Source organism: Drosophila hydei, unplaced genomic scaffold, assembly GCF_003285905.1.
Source record: "Drosophila hydei strain 15085-1641.00,03,60 unplaced genomic scaffold, DhydRS2 tig00000082-arrow-arrow-pilon, whole genome shotgun sequence".
Lineage (NCBI taxonomy): Eukaryota > Metazoa > Arthropoda > Insecta > Diptera > Drosophilidae > Drosophila > Drosophila hydei.
Window position 1 is genome coordinate 1 of NW_022045661.1, and position 9754 is coordinate 9754.

Here is a 9754-nt window from a genome sequence, read left to right on the forward strand (position 1 = left end):
ATAAAGCTTAACATTAATATCATATTAAGATCACATTATTTTTACTTCAAATAACTAAATTTGTTGTAACCGTATTGATATAACATCTAACAGAAAATTATTTATTCGTTGTAATTAGATTTTATAATAAAGACAGCTAATAGATAAGAATAGGTTAAAAATTCGATGAAAATAAATTTGGTGTAAATAATCTCAAATATAAATAGATAAACTATTTATGGAAGAATGCTGATGTTCGCGTTTATGAAAACTGAGCGATCGAACCAGCAAGTGCCCGGCTAGCTCAGTCGGTAGAGCATGAGACTCTTAATCTCAGGGTCGTGGGTTCGAGCCCCACGTTGGGCGAAATTAAATTTTTATTTATTCTTTTCTATTTGTTATAACAAAAAATATATTTTTGTTTTTATTTCATTTATAGTCAAAATATATTTTTCATAATAGCTAAAATACCTTTCCTGTACATATTTCCATAACCAAAGTTTGCTCTTTGCTCATAATTTACGTATTATTTTTCAGTTACCTAACAAATTTTTAAATCATCTACAATATTAATCATCTACAATATTATTGCATTCGTTTTAGGTTTTCTGTGAATTTGTTGATGTAATTAAATAAATAAAGACAAAAAAAAACTTGTTGTGTACCGATCCTGCCAGGAGTCGAACCTGGAATCTTCTGATCCGTAGTCAGACGCGTTATCCATTGCGCCACAGGACCGATGTAAATCGTGTTGATATAAACTAAATATAAATTTATATCGTAATAGTCGTAGAATTGCCGATTTTTATCTATTTTTTATAATTTCTGAATTTATTTATATTATTTTATATAAATTTAATTTCTTTATGTATTAAAGGTGCACAAGATTTTCAAATATATTTATAAACATTTATTAGGTAGTTCTACTCCATAGATCCAAGTGAAAGTCGTTAAAGTATTGAAGCGACCTTCAGTAATGTATTCACATCCTGTAATACATACCACACACATACCCACACAAATACACACACACATACACACACACACTCGCATACACTATAGACAAATATTTCCACATATATTTCTGTAAAAATACGCCGCCTGTAATAAAATACACACACACATACATATATAACGGGACCAGTGTATAGAATTTTGGCCCTATGCCCAGCCGCAGGACAATTTGTATAGCAACAAATACAAAAAAAAAATTACGCAAAAGCTTGTGCTGTATAAACAACAAATAGAGCAACATTGCCCCTGCCACGCCTCTAACCAACAGCCAACCTTGCCCACAGAGAATTTCGTCTCGCTTTGTTGCTGGCTGTGAAATATTTTTCACATGCAGTAAAAATTAGAGACGTCGGGGATAAACAAATACATTTATTACATGCAAATACAACAACAAATAAACGCTGCCAGCGCTCGCGTCGCAGTCGGCGTCGCCGTCACAGTTGCCTTTGTTGCGCGTCAGTCTCGCCGCCGCCCTCCGGCAGGGGGCGCACACACGTGACTTTAAAGCTCATGGGATTACATTCAACGGGGATTTTGGTATGCAAAAAAGCTTAGGAAATTAATGCGCCGAAGGAAATGCATTTAAATAATGTGGCTGAATAGCTGACTGCTTGAGCAGGGGTGGGGACCGAGGCAGGAGGTGTCCGCTGTGACAGCCGCCCGCATTAATTTATAATTTTACCAAACAAATTTAATGGTGGCCTCGCAAATGAATACAAATTGCAATTGGAACTTTTTCGAGTTGTACAAATTTTGTAATTAACAGCGAAAAACATTTTGCAGGCATAATTCTTAAGACTCGGGCAAAAAGTATTTCGAAATTTAATTAAGTTGCATTGGCCACGCAGATTTGTCCCAGCTTCCAGTCAGCGGGTGGTGCGTGTGTATGGGTGTGTGGGAGGGAGGGAGTGAGAGCAAGTGGAATGCTGAGAGTTGAGTGAAAATCGCGCAACCCTTTTGCGCAAATGAAATCTTGGGCAAAAGTTTTTTTAATGCCTTGGCCAGACGGCAGCAGCACATAAATTTTCATTGTCCGGGCAAATAAACATTATGCTGCAGTTTTTTGCGTTTACTTACAAAGAGAACACTAAGCAGCACGGTTGGGCTTTACTGAAAATATCAAGTCATGCTAAATACTAGTCTAGAGCTAAACAAAAATACCTTACTACGTATTAAATACTGGTAAAAAATACCAATAAAAATATGCATCTACACTGAACAGGCTTCAATTCATTTGAAATAAATTTCAGCCGTTGGCTGTAATTTGTTGTTGTTTAGTGTAACAATTGTTTATCCTGTTCGTTCGTATTTGGCGCACCTTCTGCTGACGTATGACATTGCAGCATCAATTGTTGTGGCATATACACACGTAATAAAATCGTCATAACGAGTCAACTCGTTGTTGCAGCGTACGACTCCACTCTGATTGGAAGGGCGAGGTCGCTCTTCTTCTTGGTCATTAACGGCGTTAAGCCCCTGTTCTGTTCCCGGAAGGAAATCGTGGCTGAGTGACGTGTGTGTTTGCACATACACACATGTACACGCACACACATGTACACGCAGAGCATTCATTCACACCCAACCTTCCATTCTTTCCATTCATTCCATTCGGGCCATCCTCACAGGCATTGTCATTAGCGTAGCTCGTGCGCCGTTATCCCTTTTTAATAAGGTTTACTCAGCATTTTTTCCTTCATTTTTTTCTGCAGTTATATATTGTATGTTTATTATGCGAGATTTGGTTTTTGTTATGTGCAAGCAATTGTGCAAGCAAACAACAGAATGAAAATATACTGAAGTGAACTTTGATTTCATTTAAGCGCAGCTCACAATGTGGACAACGCATAAAAGTCGAAAAGGCTCATTCAACAAGCTTAAATTACGCAATATATTAAATTTTTGTTCAAAAATCCTATTGACAAACAATTGGTAAATTTTCAGTAGTTATTTTATTTTGTATTTAATCAAAATTCACATTTAATTATGATCGATAGCAGTCTCTGTTTATTGTCACGCCTTTATTATGTACTTGCATAATTACTGCTTTCTGCACTTTGGTCACACCGTTTCACTTTTGCGAGTGCAACAACTGCGGTTGAACTATTCCAGCGAGAGTTTGATTCGCCAATTAGTAAAATAAAACTTATAATTATTGTGTACGTTAATTGAAAATTGGTGTAAATTACATTTATATCAATTTTTTAAAGGTGTGAAGTGGAGTGCATTTAAGTGTAACGAAAACTAGGACGATTAGGAAGAAGCACGCACAATAAATCGGTTTATGAATGAATAAATAGATGAATTATAAGTTTAAAGTTAAATTTGTATGCCATACATTAAATGATTAACAAATGATACACATATAAAGTTCGAAGAAATGTAAAACGTAGAAATTCTTGTATTGCATTAGTTTGAGCGCGCAAAACCACTCATATACGAAGTGCATACATACATACGATGCTGTGTGAATATAAATGCTGCGCGCTGGAATGCAAGCCGAAGCCAACAACAGTTATTTGTATTGTATGTAAGGAATTTTCGCTCTTTCACACTTTTTCTTCATTCTATTGCAATTCCTTCGCTCAATTTTCGGTCGCTTTTCGAACACTTTCGAGTAGGTTGCCAAACTGTCTGCTTTACTGTTGCGGCCGTTGTGCCACTTGCATATTCCTTTGCTCATTTCTTGTCGTTCGTTACGTTTTTCGGCGTTTTTAAAAGTGGGCAACTCTGGCCTTTCTCTCCCTGGTTGTCATCTGTGACGTCACTTTTATCAATTGCCTTCGATGCTCTGTCATCAAAGTTCGTTTAATTGAAAATATATAATTAAATTCGAAAAAAAAAAAATAACAAATATATTCCTATTGTCAATTTTCTTGAGTTTATTTTTTTTTGTGTATTTATAGTTATGTGACTATAAATATATAAATATAAATGGAAGCTGCAGGGCTGAGACTATATTAATAGAATTTATATAACCTATACAATTTTAAATGTTTCTTGTTTAAATTAAAATTAAATTATTAGAAGGTTCTGTTTTTTCCTATATTTTGAAAAGAATCAACTTTCAATAGTTTTAAACTATTTATGTCCTCTCTCGTATGCATTATAATATTTACTTTACTTTATATTAGTTAAAAATTGTAAGTAATTTATATTTTTAAATTCTAATACTCCAATTGGAAGCCAATTTGTAGCTTTAAACTCCATTCTGCAAGTCGAGGAAGCATTAGCCAAAACCAGCTGTGTGGCGCTCATTATCCTCGCACTCGCTCTTTACGGCCCACACTCCAACCGACTGTGCACTGCTCTGATCAAGTAATCTGCCTACGTGCCTTGCACACCGCATTGCATTATCTCGCATTATCTATCGCGTAAATCTTGCCTGAGAAAATGAGAAAAGCACAAAGAAAACGTTGTGCGTGCACTCGAAATTAAATTGTTATCAAATCGATCAAAGCCTGCTGCAATCATTATCTGCGCATTAGTCGTGGCTGGCCAATATGTATATCAGTAGGTACGTATATATGTATGTATATGTGCAGGTTAAAAAAGAGAGCAGCTAAGAAGGAAAAGCTGCAATAAAAAGAGGTTGACTATATTGCGAGGGAAACGAGCTCTTGATAAGCAAGTTTTTTCTCTCTCGTTTTCATTGGTCTCGCAAGTGCAACAAAGGGCGCGCAATGGTGGGCGTGGTTGAGAGTGTCCAGTGTTATTTTTTTCTGACTGGGTGTTGAGTGCTGAGTGTGGAGCTATTCGTGGCGCCTCGGCTCTGCAGCTGGGCAATAACTTCTAATTAATACACGAAAAGCATAACGAAAGCTAATTATGAAACTATGAGCTAGTTGGCAATGCAAGAGCTACGCGAAGCGGGAACAAGCAGCTCAAGCAATAGCAACAACAACAATTAGTAGCATGTAAGAGTGCTAGAGAGAGAGAGAGTGAAGTGGAGTATGCTCGACGAGGACGTGCCTCGCAGATGGAGGATACTGACACTGATTGAGCACAAATCATAGGACTTTCGACTTTAAGGTTGAGACATCATGAATATCTATATGATATATTCCAATTTGCATACCATATTTTGCTCGACAGATCCTTTTATACGTAATATGACTAGATCTTACAGATCTTTGAAATGAAATCTATATTAAAATATATGGATCATCAGAGTAAATATGTGTTATAGATTGATTTGCATATGGTCCGCTTTGTCTGTTATACCTCTTTCCCCATTGGGTAAGAGGGTATAACAACCTTAAGTGTTAACGACGCTGTGCTTAACAAGACGAGCGCCGCCGTTCGCAGCCGCCGCTCCAGGTGCGAAATACCATGAAAGAGTAAAACGCGAATGGTCGCAGCCTACCTTGGGACACAATGCATACACATACAGACGTGCATACGGGCAACACACATACACACACACACATATGCACATGCTTATGTATGTACATATTTCATTTCAATTTCCTTTTCGGTTGCGCGTCTTTTTAGCATACTTGATTATGGGCTTTGGTCAGCAAGAGCAGCGGCAGCAGCAGCAGCAGCTGAAGGGGAGTGGCTGGAGCAGGGGCAGCGACGGCAGTAGGGGCAACATAAAGAAAGGGGCTGGGCGCTGGACGTCGCCGGCCATCAGTCACTTATGCGCACGGCACGTCACTCAAAAGCGAACACACACACCTTCACACACACAGCCATACAGACATGCCTACACACTCGTGTATGTAGACACTATACACACCCAGCTAAATAACAGAGCGGGGCACAACGTAGGCAACTTAGTTGCAACCTCTCTGCGCGCGAACTGAAGTGAACTAAAACCTATTCGTCCACTGTTGCCGCTACTGTCATTATCTTGTTAACTTGTTGTTACGTCAGCCGTTCAGTGAGTTTGCTCTTGAGCTTGAGTGTATATGTATCGAGTTGCTATATAGTTCTTACATATGCTCTGATGATCATTTGAATTGCTGCCTGAAGACAGCCACAGGCAGTCGAAGAAGTTTCGCATTGAGAACTAAAGCAAATTCTTGTATTGATTTTTATATTGAGATAGAATTTAAAAGTCAATTAAACTGATTTATTAATATTAAAAGATTTATAAATATTTGTTGTATATGTATATGCATACTATACTAGATTGTACTATATATACTATACTATATTATAATATACTAAGTGTTAGTTAGTAAGGATATGCGAATATTTTCAATTTTGAATGATAAAATATTTTAAATATTATTTGATGCATTTAAAAATGAAAAAAAATCTTAAGTTTTTAAAAAATATTTTAGCTAATAGATTCGTTTTTAAAGTAATTTATAAAAAATATTTTATATTAATTTTTAGGTGTTTTTAGATTTTCTTTAAAATTAACTAAACCTAACCTCAATTTATTTTTCTATAGATACAAAGTTTTAATACATTAGCTCTGTTTCTATATAGATGTTCAGCATTGTTTTTGTTTTCGCTGCTCATCTGATTGGGCCTCCACATTAGTGGCCATTTACAGCGTGTGTGCATCTTGCTTAATTCGTCTGCCCGGTCTCAGGCCCTTGCTCAAATGCCCCATACACTTCATATATATTCCCCTCTTGATGCCGTATGCCTCATGCCTCATGTGGCATTGTATAATAATATACACACAGGTGTCCCATCTCACTTTTTGGCCGGGGGCAGCGTCAGCTTCGTACTTCATCAATAAGCGGCTGTGGCGATGGGGCGATGTGGCGATGGCGCTGCATGTAGCACATGTATCAACGATTACGCGTAATAATCATCATAATCAAAAGTCGCAACACGAAATGAGTTTTGACTTGTGTTGCTCTTGCTGCTGCTTGCTGCTGCAAGGATAACCAGTTAGGGATTGTTATGGTCCAGCAGCGTGTTGTGTGCGCGCCGCGCTCCATATAGAATTGATTAATATAGGAAATGCTCTGCTTGGCGTTGGTGGCTTTAGCCATCTCATTACAACGGACGCGGCCCAGTGAATTTTGTGGTATTAGGCTCACAAACTTGGGCGGGGCCAAATTAAACTTGGACTGCGGCTCCATAAAAAAACTTTGTTAATCATAAGTATGAAGGAAGTGTTTGGCTCGCTGCTAGGTTAGGGTTCAAGTTCAGTCCGGTCTGTCGGCTGATTGGGCGCAACCAGAGACTCATTGTGGTAGCACATTTCATCGAGGTTCTCTTTATGTAATCGATAAGATTTTGAGGTACGTTTATTAAAATTAAAGTATTTATGCGCAGATATTAATTCTATAATTGTGCAGCTACTAGAGAAGCTCTGAAATTAGAATGAAAACAGTCTAAAATCAAACACTTGCACGTATATTGAAGATAAGCGCGATGAGGATGATAATTATAATTTGTTCTTCCTAATTCGCAATCTGAAAAGCTAAAAAAGGTTTTCTGTACAATCTGCAGTTATTTAATTTCACACATTTTACAGCTGAAATAGAATAAATATGTTTAAATTAATTAGTTAATAGCTATAAGAATTTCAAGTTTCAATAGAGGAGAGCGGTCGATTAGGGAGACCATATTCTACTTTTACTATTATTTTAATGTCAATTTATGACGCTATACTGAAGAAGCTTTGAAAAAGTAAGTCCACACAGCATTTTTCTTGGTCAAAAAAGTTTAATAGGTAAAGCTCTAAAAACGTCAGTTGCTACACAGTTTATAGTTACCGCTATATATCATATTCCTTAACTTAACATTTTCATACTTACACGCATCATCGTACTCGTCATATATCTCTTGCTTTTATTGCAACGCATAGGCTCTACGCGGTATCTGGTTAGTCACTTGAAGCCGCTTTTATGGGACACTTCATAAAGCTTGCCCAGTCATAATCTATTCTTGACTCACCCCAAAGCCGAACCATAACCCTCTCTCTGATTTGCGATGTATATCGCATGCATATTATGTCCGACATACAGGCCAGGTACAGAGCCTGAGCTCTATAAACACGAAAAAATAATAATTAACTGACCATCAAATCAACAGCACGTACAGCCTACGTGATCATCATTTTACGAGAGAGCAACCAATGTACTGCCTGCCTCTTCTTCTTCTATAACCGCTTGATTACTCATTTGCGATATATGTTTATAAGTGTGTGTGTGTGTGTGTGTCGGGTCTAGGGCTACGTGCGAAAATGAAAACTACGAAAACTTGGCCAGGTCAAAAACTACAATCAAAGTCAATTGGTTGGGGTTTTTGGGTGGCTGTAATGAGAGATAACTGTGAATGCAAGCGTTTAAGTGGCAGCTACCGCACTTACCGCATAATTAATATGGCGAAATGCAAGCCGGACAGATGGACGCACAGACAGCCCTACAGGACAAACAGAACAACAGGCTGCTGGACCGGGTGGGGTTGGGCAGAACAATGCTGTCAATGCTGTTACACGCACACGACATTTGCATTTGATTTACGCACTGGACAATCCCTCAGAACGCACAAATGTTTTTAATTAGAGATGAGTGCGTGAGCGGGTGACGCAAAGTACTGTTGCTCGAGTATTGATAAAATAGCCGGAAATTCTTAAAAGAATGTTTGAAGTGACTGCAAGAGCTCTGTGCTATATTATTTTGGGGGTTGCATCTAGTACTATATTTTGTGACTATCAACATTTGCCTTTTCAGAAACAATCTCTCTAATATAACACAAAGTGAAATCATATTTGATTATGATAAGTCGAGTTAAGCTATACTTCATCGTGCTTAGTTATTCCAAGTTGCTGTATAAGTAACTAGCTTCACTTGAAAAGTCAGCAGTAATATTACAATGCTAATCCAAGGTGTCAACTGTTAGTCGTTCATGTCACGCGCTCATCACTAATCACAGCTCAGCCTCTAGGACACGAGGGTCGTCGGCTCGCCCTTAAGGCAAAGTCAAGCCATAAAACTTTGGCTTAAGTGCAAATGCGCTCAAATCTGCACTTAGACAAGTGACTGTGTCTCTGTGTCTGTGTGTGTGTGTGTGTATTACTATAATTAAATTGAAAATTACTGCCAAGCAATTGCAATTGTCCACACGACTGGGCAGTGCAACCCGGTCCACAATATTAATAATAGGTATGTGTCTGTCTCGCTTTGAGTGTGTGTGTGTGCGTGTGTGTGTGTGTGGGCTCTAATCATTGTCTGTCTGTGCATCTGTCTATGTGTTTCGGGGGGTTTGGGTCCCAGTTATAAATTATGCATAGATGCATAATTTACAGCTCGTAAGGTCAGACAGTTGCATTTGCCAGCAGTCGCCGAGTCCAGCCCCTCCCTCCAATCCTCAAGGACCGCTGCACAACTACTGCCATTAGTTGTGCATACACCCTTGCAATTGCGGTAATAAACCTAATGTTCCTATGTTTCGTAACGCCCACTCTTGTGAAGTAGTATCTGGTACTCTGAAAAGCAGGAGACTGGGAGAGGAGGGAGAGTGCGTGAATTCGGCTATCTAATTAAAGTTTTAAAGAACTAATTTTTACTATTCCTTTTTAGCCATTTTTTGGAATTATTGACAATATATTTTGCACTCTTCTAAGTAACATTTATGTAGACCTACATCTGCCAGACGCGAACAAAAGCTAAGCATTGATGTAAATACTACACACATATATACATACGCGTACAACGAGCTGGTAAACCCTTAACATTTCCCTATCAACTTCCAAAGCTTGCAATCAAGTTTTCTGTTTTGATTTTTAAACACATTTGTCTGACTTTTTGCCACGAACACGGATCCACTTAAAATAGTCGAAGCACTT

The 9754-nt window shown here is 38.1% G+C and overlaps 2 non-coding genes across 2 annotated transcripts; one reads left to right on the plus strand and one right to left on the minus strand.

Annotated features, from left to right (window-relative positions):
• The first annotated feature begins 272 nt into the window (after positions 1–272).
• On the plus strand, positions 273–345 carry Trnak-cuu. The gene has a single exon. It is a non-coding gene; the product is annotated as a tRNA-Lys (tRNA).
• Positions 346–644: 299 nt separating this feature from the next.
• Trnar-acg lies at positions 645–717 on the minus strand. Its single transcript has one exon. It is a non-coding gene; the product is annotated as a tRNA-Arg (tRNA).
• Between the last annotated feature and the right edge of the window lie 9037 nt (positions 718–9754).